Source organism: Hordeum vulgare, chromosome 5H (assembly GCF_904849725.1).
Source record: "Hordeum vulgare subsp. vulgare chromosome 5H, MorexV3_pseudomolecules_assembly, whole genome shotgun sequence".
Taxonomy (NCBI): Eukaryota; Viridiplantae; Streptophyta; class Magnoliopsida; order Poales; family Poaceae; genus Hordeum; species Hordeum vulgare.
In genome coordinates this window covers 70,790,190-70,804,218 of record NC_058522.1, presented here as the reverse complement: position 1 = coordinate 70,804,218, position 14,029 = coordinate 70,790,190, and positions in this window count along the sequence as shown.

Here is a 14,029-nt window from a genome sequence, read left to right as displayed (position 1 = left end):
TCGAACGTGACTTGGGCTTCGTCTGTCCACTCGAAGGTATCTGATTTCTTCATGAGTCGGTACAGAGGAAGTGCTTTTTCGCCGAGTCGACTGATGAACCTGCTCAAAGCTGCTAAGCAACCTGTGAGTCGTTGAACATCGTGTATTCTGACCGGCCTCTCCATTCGGACGATGGTCCCGATCTTTTCGGGGTTAACATCGATCCCTCGTTCGGAAACAAAGAAACCGAGTAACTTTCCGCTGGGAACACCGAATGAACACTTGGCAGGATTTAGCTTGATATCGTACCTACGAAGGTTGGCGAATGTTTCTGCCAAGTCAGTCAGCAGGTCGGAACCTTTGCGGGACTTGACTACGATATCATCCATGTATGCCTCCACATTGCGACCGATCTGGTCGAGGAGACATTTTTGGATCATGCGCATAAAGGTGGCTCCTGCATTCTTCAGACTGAAAGGCATGGTGATGTAGCAGAAGCACCCAAACGGGGTGATGAAAGCTGTTTTAAACTCATCGGGACCATACAGACGGATCTGATGATAACCCGAGTAGGCATCAAGAAATGATAAACGCTCGCACCCCGCAGTCGAATCGACAATTTGATCTATGCGGGGGAGCGGAAAATGGTCTTTCGGGCAGACCTTATTGAGGTGCTTGAAGTCAATGCACATTCAGAGTGACTTGTCCTTCTTGGGCACCATGACTACATTGGTGAGCCACTCGGAGTGGTGAACCTCGCGAATGAATCTGGCAGCTAGCAGCTTAGCCACCTCTTCTCCGATTGCCTTCCTCTTGTGCACGGCGGACCGGCGCAGGCGCTCTCGTACGGGCCGAGCAGCGGGATCCACATGCAGTCGGTGCTCAGCCAACTCCCTAGGTACACCCGGCATGTCAGATGGCTTCCATGCGAAGATGTCCCAGTTCTCATGGAGGAATTGGGTGAGCTCGGCTTCCTATTTGGGATCCAGGGTGGTGGAGATGTTCGTCGGGGCGGTAGACTCGTCCGTCGGGTGGATGCTGACCTTCTTAGTCTCTCCCGCCGACTGAAACGCGGACTCAGAAGCTGGCTTCTTTGAGCGCATTAAGTCGGCGGGGTCGACTGTCTTCTTGTACTCTTCGAGCTCGAGTACAGCCATCTGCTGGTCGGCGATCCTCGACCCCTCTTGCAGACACTCCTCGGCTCGCTGGCGGTTGCCGGTGATGGTGATAACGCCTTTTGGACCGGGCATTTTCAACTTCAAGTACACGTAACACGGTCGTGCCATGAAACTCACATATGCCGGACGGCCCAGAATTGCATGGTAAGCGCTCTGGAAGTCCACCACCTCAAACGTGAGCTTCTCCTTGCGGAAGTTCTTGTCGGAGCCGAAGATGACCTCCAATGCGATCTGGCCGAGTGATTTGGCCTTTCGCCCTGGGACGACTCCGTGAAACTGCATATTGCTCTCGCTGAGTCTGGACATCGGAATGCCCATCCCCTTGAGAGTGTCGGCGTACATAATATTCAACCCGCTGCCGCCATCCATTAGGACTTTGCGCAGTCGGACTCCTTCCACCACCGGGTCAACGACCAGAGCCTGCCTTCCTGGGGTGGGGACATGTGCTGGATGATCCGACTGATCGAAGGTAATCGCAGTCTGAGACCATTTGAGAAACTTGGGGGCAGTCGGAACGGCCATGTTGACTTCTCTGTTCACTAGCTTCAGTCGACTCTTGCTTTCGACGTCAGCGAAGATCATGAGGGTTGCATGGACTTGGGGGAACGGATCCTCCTTGTCCTCCTCATCCTGTTCAGGATTCTGCTCACTCGGCTGCCCTTCGCTGAACCCCTGGATCAGGAGACGGCACTGCCAAGTGGTGTGCTTTGCGTATATGGGGTTACCTTCGTCATCCATCTTCGTATGGATTGGACAAGGCTGGTCCAGGATGGGATTGTTGAAAGGCTTTTTCTTGGGGGTGAACTGCGCTTTCCCTTTGCCCTTGAATTTGGCGCTGGTTACAGCTGCAACTTCTGCTTGCGGTGTGGGCGGAACCTTCGGTTTCTGCTTCCGAGTGTTACCTCCGTCGGCATCGCCGACTGTCTTGTGTTTGCCGCTCCGAATGTGGTCCTCTTCTTCGCCATTTGCATAGCGAGTTGCTATCTCCATCATCTTGCTCATGGAGATGTCGCTGGTTCGACCGGACTTCAAGTACAGCTCCCTGTACCGCACGCCTGCCTTGAAGGCGCAGACTGCTTGATGCTCGGTGACGTTCTCCACCGTGTGGTAAAGAGTCGTCCATTGCTAGATGAAGTCGCGCAAGGGCTCATTCGGCTTCTGGACACAGTGCTGAAGCTCCACAAGACCTGCAGGGCGCTTGCACGTTCCTTTGAAGGTTCTGATGAACACTCGGGCTAGATCTGCCCAACTGTAAATGCTTGAGGGGGCCAACTGGTTCAGCCAAGCTCGGGCCGAGCCGTCGAGCATCAGAGGGAGGTGCTTCATAGCGACATGGTCGTCTCCTCCTCCGATCTGGACCGCCACTCGGTAGTCGTCTAGCCATGTTTCGGGCTTGGACTGTCCTGAGAATTTACCGTTTACCGCAGCCAATCGGAAGTTGGGCGGGATATCAGCCGAACGGATGGCTCGACTAAAACACTCGGGGCCAGATACGATGGCCCTGCTTCCACTCGGACGATCCATATCGCAGCCATCGCGGTGGGCTCGACCCCTGTCGACTCTTTGCTGAGCGATTCGGCCCCTTGCGTCGGGTCTTGGGTCGTAAGTGTCGCCGACTGAATGCCGATCATCATGATGCCGGGACCCGTAGGGCCCACCCCGCGGAGGGGTGCGTGAGCGACGGCGATACTGATGAGATCCAGGGCTGTGAACCGATCTATGCGTGTTTGCATGGACAAAACTATTGTGGATCCGATTGTGTGACTGGGAGACTGCCGAATTCTGCTGCTGCGCCGTACGCAAGAGGGCTTGGATTTGTTCGATTCCCCTTCCTGCCTCTGAATCAGTCGGCTGGAGGGAATCGGCAATCTGGGCAGCCGCGGCCAGGTTGAGGAGAGGTGTGCGGAACACCTCCACGTTGCTTCGCCGAGTGTGTCGGCTGGCAGAACGACGAGGCGGACGACGCGCACCGGATGCTTTGCCAACTTCACCTCGGTCGGCCTGACGAGGATCTTCATGGGAGTTGGCCATGTGTACTTCTGCTGCAGGCCCACGACCCACGTAATCGGTAGGAAGCTCAGTCGGAACCGAGTTCGAGCACTGGGAGCGTGGGGCCACTACAACAGACTCCAGAACTGCCACCTGAGAGGACGCGATCTGGCGCGCTCGGGCATGCTGCACCCAACGTTGGAGACGCGGACTGCGGGACCGCTTACTGCAGCGAGTGACGAGGGTGTAATCCGGAAATGGAGCCGATTGTTGGAGAAGAAGAACGCCGCGAGCGCTGGCACGGAAGTGCGTGGCCCCGCGAAGGGGAAGCGCCTCGACGTCAAGGGGTGCCTCCCGAAGCCACGCCGAATCATCGACGACAAAGGAGAGAGCACCGAAGAGGATCTGGTGACCCATGCTCGAAACTCCACCGGACGACATGACGAAAGGAAGTAGCCGCAAACTCGCCGGAAGTCGCTTAGACGCCTGCCCCAAGGTGGGCGCCAACTGTCGTGGGTATAAGCCTGACAGTAGATGTGTAGGGTACGAATGAGATGGGCAGAGTCCTAGCTACGGCGAGGTTGTATGAGTTCAGGCCCCTCTACGGTGGATGTAATAGCCCTACGTCTCAGTGCTCTTGGAGCTTGTTACCGAGTGTAATATGGAGTACAATGTTTTTCTAACCCTTTTACCAGTGGGGGAGGGCGGCTTATATAGAGTGCGCTGCCCTCCACAACGGTTCTGATTCAAGGGTGGAGTAGTGGCGATTGAATGCATGCGTTACAGGTAACATATGCTATAAATGCTAGTTAATGCACGTGGAAACGTACGGCAGTTTCCCTCCAGGGAGGTTACGACGCACCGAGTGTATCCAGTCGGTAGGTCCGGTGTCCTCCGAGTCTTAGTCTCCGACTGGATGATTCTGGGCCCGTTACCGACTGGATGATGGGGGCACCTTAATACAGTCGGGCATACTTAAGGTCTTGTCCCTTGCGTGGGGTAGTCCTTGGGTAGGACCTGTAGGACAGGCCTATGACCCTACCCTAGGACTATGAACCCATCAACGGATGTGCAGCACCCCCTCATGCATCTCAATGGTTTGAGGGTGTTGCAGCACCTCCGCAAGGTAGGGGTTGATGAACTTCTCGAAGAACTTCTCCTTGGAAGCACTTGAAGACGTCATGTTGATCTAAATCTGCTGCAGAAACAGCTCAAAACGAAAACATGAGATATTGTCATGATACAAAGGTTAAAACCTTCGGGAGATTATATAATTATTTTTTATCTACCCGAAAGATTATACCACAAGAAACGGAGCTCGAAGTGCACACGGGGTGGCCACAAGCCACAGGGGCGCGCCGAGGGGGGTAGGGCACACGCTTGTCGCCTCCTTGTGCACTTTTCGGGCTGCTTTAAATTTTCCTATTTTTTTAAATATTCCAAAACTGATAAAAATTGACATTGGAAAAGTTTTGGAGTCGATTTGCTTACCATAACACATACCTATTCCTTTTTAGAGTCTGAAATGTTCTGATAGGTCTCCCTAATGTACTCCTTCGGAGGTATGGTAGTGATAATATTGGTTTCAACATGTATGGGAGTACCCGAGATATAATGTTTGATTCTTTGCCCATTTACCACCTTCGGATTTGTGATTTCGGCGTTGTTGATCTTGATGGCACCGGAACGATATACTTCCTCGATAATGTAAGGCCCTTCCCATTTAGAGAGAAGTTTTCCTGCAAAAAATCTTAAACGAGAGTTGTATAGCAAGACATGATAACCTACATTGAATCCACGCTTTTGTATCCTTTTACCATGCCATCTCTTAACCTTTTCTTTAAACAACTTAGCATTGTCATAGGCCTGGGTTCTCCATTCATCAAGTGAGCTAATGTCAAATAACCTCTTCTCACCAGCAAGTTAGAAATCATAGTTAAGCTCTTTAATTGCCCAATAAGCTTTATGTTCTAGCTCTAGAGGTAAGTGACATGCTTTACCATAAACCATATTATAAGGAGACATACCCATAGGGTTTTTGTAAGCGGTTCTATAAGCCCATGCATCGTCAAGTTTCTTAGACCAATTATTTCTAAATTAACATCATACCTAGCACGCAATTTACGGAAAGCACCATGAATAAAGTGTGAACCACCATCAGTCATTAAATATCTAGGGACTCCAAATTTAGGGAAGATAACTTCTTTCAGCATTTTAATAGAAGTGTTATGATGAGCACTACTAGTTGGAATAGCTTCTACCTACTTAGTAACATAATCAACAACAACTAGAATATGAGTATACCCGTTGGACGTTGGAGAAGGTCCCATATAATCAAAACCCCAAACATCTAATGGTTCAATAACTAGAGAGTAATTCATTGGCATTTCCTCACGTCTACTAATATTACCAATTCTTTGACATTCATCACAAGACAAGACAAACTTACGAGCCTCCTTAAAGAGAGTAGGCCAATAAAAACCAGATTGTAATACCTTGTGTGCAGTTCTATCTCCAGCATGATGTCCTACGTAGGCCTCAGAGTGACACTTGTATAGGTTTGTCCCTGTTCATGCTTAGGTACAAAACGTCTAATAATACCATCTACTCCTTCTTTATAAAGGTGTGGATCGTCCCAAAAAGTAATGTATTAAATCATAGAAGAACTTTTTCTTTTGTTGGTATGTGAAACTAGGCGGTATAAATTTAGCAACAATGAAATTAGCATAATCAGCATACCAAGGAGCATTGCATGAAGCATTTATGACAACTATTTGTTCATCATGAAAGCTATCATCAATAGGTAGTGGGTCATCAAGAACATTCTCTAATCTAGACAAGTTATCTGCTACTGGGTTATCAGCGCCCTTTCTATCAATAATATGCAAATCAAATTCTTGTAGCAGGAGAACCCATCTAATAAGTCTAGGTTTAGCATCTTTCTTTTTTCATAAGATATTTAATAGCAGAGTGATTAATGTGAACATTTACTTTGGAATCAACGATATAAGATCTAGACTTATCACAAGCAAACACAACTGCTAAAAATTCCTTTTCAGTGGTAGCGTAGTTTCTTTGAGCATCGTATAGAGTTTTACTAGTATAATGGATAACATTTAATTTCTTATCAACTCTTTGTCTTATAACATCACCAACAACATAATCACTAGCATCACACATAATTTCAAAGGGTAGGTTCCAATCAGGTGGTTCAACAACAGGTGCAGTGATCAAGGCTCTCCTAAGAATTTCAAATGCTTCTACACAATCATCATAAAAAATGAATGGAACATCCTTTTGGAAAAGATTAGTGAGAGGCTTAGAAATCTTAGAGAAGTCTTTAATAAATCTCCTATAGAAACCAGCATGACCAAGGAAATTTCTTATACCTTTGATATCTATTGGACAAGACATTTTTTCAATGGCATCAACTTTAGCTTTATCAACTTAAATACCTCTTTCAGAGATTTTGTGTCCCAAGACAATGCCTTCATTAACCATAAAGTGGCACTTCTCACAATTCAAGACAAGATTAGTTTCTTCACATCTCTTCAAAATTCGATCAAGGTTGCTCAAGTAATCATCAAACGAAGTTCCGTAAACGGAAAAATCCTCCATGAAAACTTCCACAATCTTTTCACAGAAATCAGAGAATATAGCCATCATACATGTTTGAAAGGTAGCAGGTGCATTGCATAAACCAAAAGGCATACACCTATAAGCAAAGGTACCGAAAGGGCAAGGAAAAGTGGTCTTCTCTTGATCCTCTTTTGATACATGTATTTGAGAGAAGCCAGAATAACCATCTAGAAAGCAAAAATGTGTATGTTTGGATAGTCTTTCTAGCATTTGTTCAATAAAAGGTAGCAGGTAATGATCTTTCCTAGTGGCCTTATTTAATTTCCTGAAATAAATTACCATTATATATCCTATAACAATTCTTTAAGGGATCAATTCATCTATATCATGAGGAACAACAGTAATACCTCCCTTTTTAGGGACACAATGAACGGGACTAACACATCTACTATCAGCAATAGGATAAATTATACCTGCCTCGAGAAGCTTTAATATTTCATTTCTTACCACTTCCGTCATTTTAAGATTTAATGGTTGTTGGTGATCAACAACTCGTTTAGCATCAGACTCCATATTGATTTTGTGATGACATAGAGTGGGACTAATGCCCTTAAGATCATCAAGAGTATATCCAATAGCGGCACAGTGCTTCCTTAAAGTTTTCAATAATCTATTTTCTTCATGCTCCCAAAGGTTAGCACTAATAATAACAGGATATATCTCCTTTTCATCAAGATAAGCATACTTCAGAGTATCAGGTAATTGTTTAATCTCAAACACGGGATAACCCTTGGGTGGAGGAGGATCCCCAAGTATTTCAACACGCAGGTTGTGTTTCAAAATAGGCTGTTGATCAAAGAAAATCTTATCTATTTCGTTCCTTTCATTCATATGCATATCATTTTCATGGTCTAGCAAATATTGTTCTAAGGGATCAATAGGAGGCACAGCGATAGAAAAGAGAACAATAATTTCATCTTTACTAGGCAATTCTTTGTCATGGGGTTGTCTACGAAATTTAGAGAAATTGAACTCATGAGATGCATCCCCAAAACTTACGATAACCGTTTCTTTTTCACAATCAATCTTAGCATTAACAGTATTCGAGAAGGGTCTACCGAATATAATGGGACAAAAATCATCTTGTGGGGACCCAAGAACAAGTAAATCAGTAGGATACTTTATTTTCCCACACAAGACTTCAACATCTCTAACAATCCCAATTGGTGAAATAGTATCTCTATTAGCAAGCTTGATGGTAACATCAATTTCCTCTAATTCGGCTGGTGCAATATCATTCATAAATTCTTGGTATAAGGTAAACGGAATTGCACTCACACTAGCACCCACATCACATAAGCCATGATAACAATGATCTCCTATTTTAACGGAAACAACAATATTGCCAACAATAGGTCTATGTTAACCTTTAGTATCAGGTCTAGCAATTCTAGCAGCTTCATCATAGAAATGAATGACATGCCCATCAATATTATCAACCAAGAGATCTTTAACCATAGCAATATTAGGTTCAACTTTAATTTGTTCAGGAGTTATAGGCGTTCTAGTACAACTCTTACAAACCATAGTTGAAGCTTTAGCATGTTCCTATATCCTAACAGGAAAGGGTGGTTTCTCAATATAAGCAGTAGGAATAATAGTCAACATTATAAATAATAGTTTCTTCTTCGACTTTAATAGGTTCAACCACTTTAACTTCAATGGGAGGATGATATTTAAACCACTTCTCCTTGGGGAGATCAACATGAGTAGCAAAATATTCACATAATGAAGCTACTACCTCAGAGTCAAGTCCATATTTAGTTCTAAAGTCACGAAAAGCATCGATGTCTATAAAGGATTTAACACAATCAAACTTAAGGCTTATACCTAAATCATTACCTTCGTCGAGTTCCAAATCTTCAGAGTTGCATTTAATTCTTTCCAATAAGTCCCATTTGAATTCAATATCTTTCTTCATAAAGCAACCAACACAAGAAGTATCGAGCATGGATTGATCATTACAAGAGAGCCGAGCATAAAAATTCTGAATAATAATTTCTCTCGGGAGCTCATGATTGGGGCATGAATATAACATTGACTTAAGCCTCCCCCAAGCCTGAGCGATTCTTTCTCCTTCACGAGGCCAAAAATTATAAATATAATTCCGATCACGATGAACCAGATGCATAGGATAAAACTTCTGATGAAATTCCAATTTCAATCGGTTGTAATTCCATGATCCAATATCATCACATAGCCTATACCATGTCGACACCTTTTCCTTCAAAGATAAAGGAAAGACCTTCTTCTTGACATCATCCTCGGGCAAACCTGTATGCTTAAATAATCCACAAACTTCATTCACATAGATTAGATGGAAATCAGGATGTAGTGTTCCATCTCCTGCATAAGGATTAGCTAGAAGTTTTTCTATCATATCCGTAGGAATTTCATAATAAATATTTTCACTAGGTGCAACAGGTTGAGGAGTATCTCTTTGTGCTTCCGGTTGGGGTGAAGATACCACGAACAAACCCCTCAAAGGATTATTTTCCATAGTGACAAGTGACAGTAAATTTCAGTACAATATATAAATTTTCCTTACCAAGTTCCACTTACCAAAGGCGCTTCACTCCCCAGCAACGGCGCCAGAAAAGAGTCTTGATGCCCCAACAAGTGTAGGATATCTATCGTAGTCCTTTTGATAAGTAAGAGTGTCGAACCCAACGAGGAGCAGAAGGAAATGACAAGCGGTTTTCAGTAAGGTATTCTGTGCAAGCACTGAAATTATCGATAAGAAATAGTTTTGTCATAAGGTAATTCATAACGGGTAGCAAGTTACAGATGTAACAATGGTGCACCAAGGTGCCCAATCCTGTTTGTAGCAAAGGACAAGCCTAGACAAACTCTTATATAAGGAATAGCGCTCGCGAGGACACATGGGAATTTATGTGAAGCTAGTTTTCATCGTGCTCATATGATTCGCGTTCGTTACTTTGATAACTTGATATGTGGGTGGACCAGTGCTTGGGTGTTGCCCTTACTTGGACAAACATCCCACTTATGATTAACCTCTCTATAAGCATCCGCAACTACGAAAGAAGAATTAAGATAAATCTAACCATAACATGAAACGTATGGATCCAAATCAGCCCCTTACGAAGCAACGCCTAAAATAGGGTTTAAGGTTTTGTCACTCTAGCAACCCATCATCTACTTATTGCTTCCCAATGCCTTCCCCTAGGTCCAAATAATGGTTAAGTGTCATGTAGTCGACGTTCACATGACACCACTAGAGGAGAGACAATATACATCTTATCAAAATATCGAACGAATACCAAATTCACATGATTACTTATAACAAGACTTACCCCATGTCCTCAGGAACAAACATAAATACTCACAAAGCATATTCATGTTCATAATCAGAGGAGTATTATTAATCATTAAGGATCTGAACAAATAATATTTAACCAAATAAACCAACTAGCATCACCTAGAAGGAGTAATCAACACTACTAGCAACCCACACGTACCAATCTGAGGTTTTGAGACAAAGATCAGATACAAGAGATGAACTAGGGTTTGGAGAAGAGATGGTGCTGATGAAGATGTTGATGGAGACTTACCCCCTCTCGATGAGAGGATCATTGGTGATGACGATAGCTTCCATTCCCCATCCGGGAGGGAAGTTTCCCCGACGGAATAGCTCCGACGGTGCTCTAGATTGGTTCTGTCGATGTTCCTCCTTGAGACGGCGACGCCTCGTCCCGGAAGCTCTGATATGATTTTTTCCAGGTCAAAACCCTTCATATAGCAGAAGATGGGCACCGGAGGCCTGCCACGGGGCCCACAAGCCTGTAGGGCACGGCTAGGGGTAGGCCACACCCCATGGCTTGTGACCTGTTGGTGGGTCCCCTCTGGTATTTCTTTCGCCCGATATTTTTTATATTCCAAAACAATTCTCCGTAACTTTTCAGGACTTTTGGAGCTGTGCAGAATAGGTCTCTCAGATTTTCTCCTTTTCCAGTCTAGAATTCCAGTTGCCGGCATTCTCCCTCTTCATGTAAACCTTGTAAAATAAGAGAGAAAAGGCATAAGTATTGTACCATAATGTGTATTAACAACCCACAATGCAATAAATATTGATATAAAAGTATGATGCAAAATAGACGTATCAGCAGGTCTCCTGCCCCCTTCTCCAAGTTTGTCAGGTGTCTACGGGTCCAAGAAAAAGCATTCCAGAGATTTTATTCCGTTTGGACTCCTTTTAAATTCCTTATCTCCAATACTCAAAAACATGGAAAAAACATAAACTGGCACTAGGCTCTAGATTAATAGGTTAGTCCCAAAAATAATATAAAATAACATATTAATGCATACAAAACATCCAAAAACAGATAATATAATAACATGGAACAATAAAAAATTATAGATATGTTGGAGACGTATCAAGCATCCCCAAGCTTAATTCATGCTTGTCCTCGAGTTGGTAAATGAGAATAACATAATTTTTTATGTGGAATGCTACCTAACATATTTATCCATGTAATATTCTTTACTGTGACATGAATATTCAGATCCATAAAATTCAAAACAAAACTCTAATATTGACACAAAAACAATAATACTTCAAGCATGCTAACGAGGCAATTGCTTCCTTTCGAAATAACATGGTCTTAGAAAGTTATCCCAACAAAATCATATGGTCTGGTCATGCTCCATTCCCACACAAAGTGTCTAAATCATGCACAGCCCCGATGAAATTCAAGCAATTGTTTCACACTTTTTGTGTTCTCAACCCTTTTCAACTCTCACGCAATACATGAGCGTGAGCCATGGATATAGCACTGTAGGTGAAAATAGAATATGATAGAGGTTGCAAAAAGAAAGAGGGGAAGATAGTCTCACATCAACTAGGCATATCAACGGGCTATGGAGATGCCCATCAATAGATATCAATGTGAGTGAGTAGGGATTGCCATGCAACAAATGCACTAGAGCTATAAGTGGATGAAAGCTCAAAAATAAAACTAAGTGGTCGTGCAAGAATATGAAATTCCACTAGTTATATAAAAGTGACAAAATAGGAGACTATCTATGAAGAACATGGTGCTAGCTTGAAGCACCGGTGGGGAAAAAGATAGTAGCATTTTGCCTTCTCTCTTTCTCTCATTTCTTTTGGTGGGAATCTTTGGCGTCTTTTATTTTTTGTGCGCTTCGCTGGCCTCTTTTATTTTTTTGCAAAGTACGAAGACTCATCCCAACTTGTGAGGGAATCATAGCTTCCAACATCCTTTTCTCACACGGGACAATGCTCTAATAATGCAAATCATCACACTTTTATTTACTTACAACTCAAAGATTACAACTCAATACCTAGAACAAAATAGGACTCTATATGAATGCCCCCGGTGGTGTACCAGGATGTGCAATGATCTAGCATAGCAATGACATAAAAAACGGACAAGCCATGAAAACATCATGCTAGGTATCTTACGATCATGCAAAGCAATATGACAATGATGGTGTGTCTCATAAAAAACGGAATGGTGGTGTTGCATGTCAATATATCTCGGAATGGCTATGAAAATGCCATAATAGGTAGGCATGGTGGCTGTTTTGAGGAAAGTATATGGTGGTTGTTTTGAGGAAGGTGGGTTTAATGTACCGGCGAAAGTTGCGCAGTACTAGAGAGGCTAGCAAAGGTGGAAGGGTGAGAGTGTGTATAATCCATGAACTCAATATTATTCATAAATGACTCACATACTTATTGCAAAAGCCTATTAGTTATCGAAGAAAAGTATTAGGCGCATGCTCCTAGTAGAAGCGTTGGTACGAATTAACCATCGCGCGATCCCGACTTCCACATGAAGATTGACAATCATAAACAAATCATGCTCCAACTTCATCACATAATGGTTCACCATACATGCATGCTACGGGAATCACAAGCTTTAACACAAGTATTTCTGCCAATTCACAATTACTTACTAGCATGACTCTCATATTACCATCTTCATATCTCAAAACTATATGCAAGGAATCAAACTTCTCATCATATTCAATGCACTTAATATGAAAGTTTTTATTATATCCCTCTTGGATGCCATTATATTAGGACTAAATTCATAACCTAAACCAATTACCATGTTGTTTAAAGACTCTCAAAATAATATAAGCGAGGTACGAGAGCTTAATAATTTCTATAAAATAAAACACTGCCGTGCTCTAAAAGATATAAGTGAAGCACTAGAGCAACATTGCCTAGCTCAAAAGATATAAGTGAAGCACATAGAGTATTCTAATAAATTCACGATTCAGCGCATCTCTCTCAAAAGATGTGTGCAGCAAGGATGATTGTGGCAAACTAAAAAGTAAAGACTCATATCATACAAGACGCTCCAAGCAAAACACATATCATGTGGTGAATAAAAATATAGCCTCAAGTAAGTTTACCGATGGATTGAAGGCGAAAGAAGGGATGCCTTCCGGGGCATCCCCAAGCTTAGGCTTTTTGGTATCATTTAATATGGCTTGGGGTGAATTGGCCATCCCCAAGATTAGGCTCTTGCCACTCCTTATTCCACAGTCCATCAAATCTTTACCCAAAACTTGAAAACTTCATAACACAAAACTCAACAGAATACTCATGAGATCCGTTAGTATAAGAAAAATAAATCACCATATTAGGTACTGTTATGAACTCATTTTACATTTATATTCATGTCATATTTACTGTATTCCAACTTCTCCATGGTTCATACCCCCCGATACAACCCATAGATTCATAAAAATAAGCAAAAAACGTAAGAAAACAGAATTTGTCAAAAAATAGAACAGTTTGTAGCAATCTATAAACTTCGAATACTTTTGTAACTCAAAAATTTCTTAAACATTAGGACCATATTGGAAATTTGTATATCAAGCTTGTGTGCATAATTCAGATCAAAAGCACGTTTCAGTGAATTTACAAAATTCCTGGACTGAGAGCGAACGTTTCTGTTAATCAGCAAAATTAACATGCAAACACCATAGACCATCCCAAAGGTCTTACTTGGATTAAACACTAATTAAAAAAACACAATTATTACAGAGGTAATAATGTGTGCAACACTCAAAAATATAAGCAAAAACAAAAACGAAAAATAAAATTGGGTTGCCTCCCAACAAGCGCTATTGTTTAACGCCACTAGCTAGGCATAATGCGATAGATCTAGGTATTGTCATCTTTGGTATGCAACTCCTAAATTGTACACTTGTGAACCCTAGGTGATAGTTTGGTTTTATCAAAAATCATA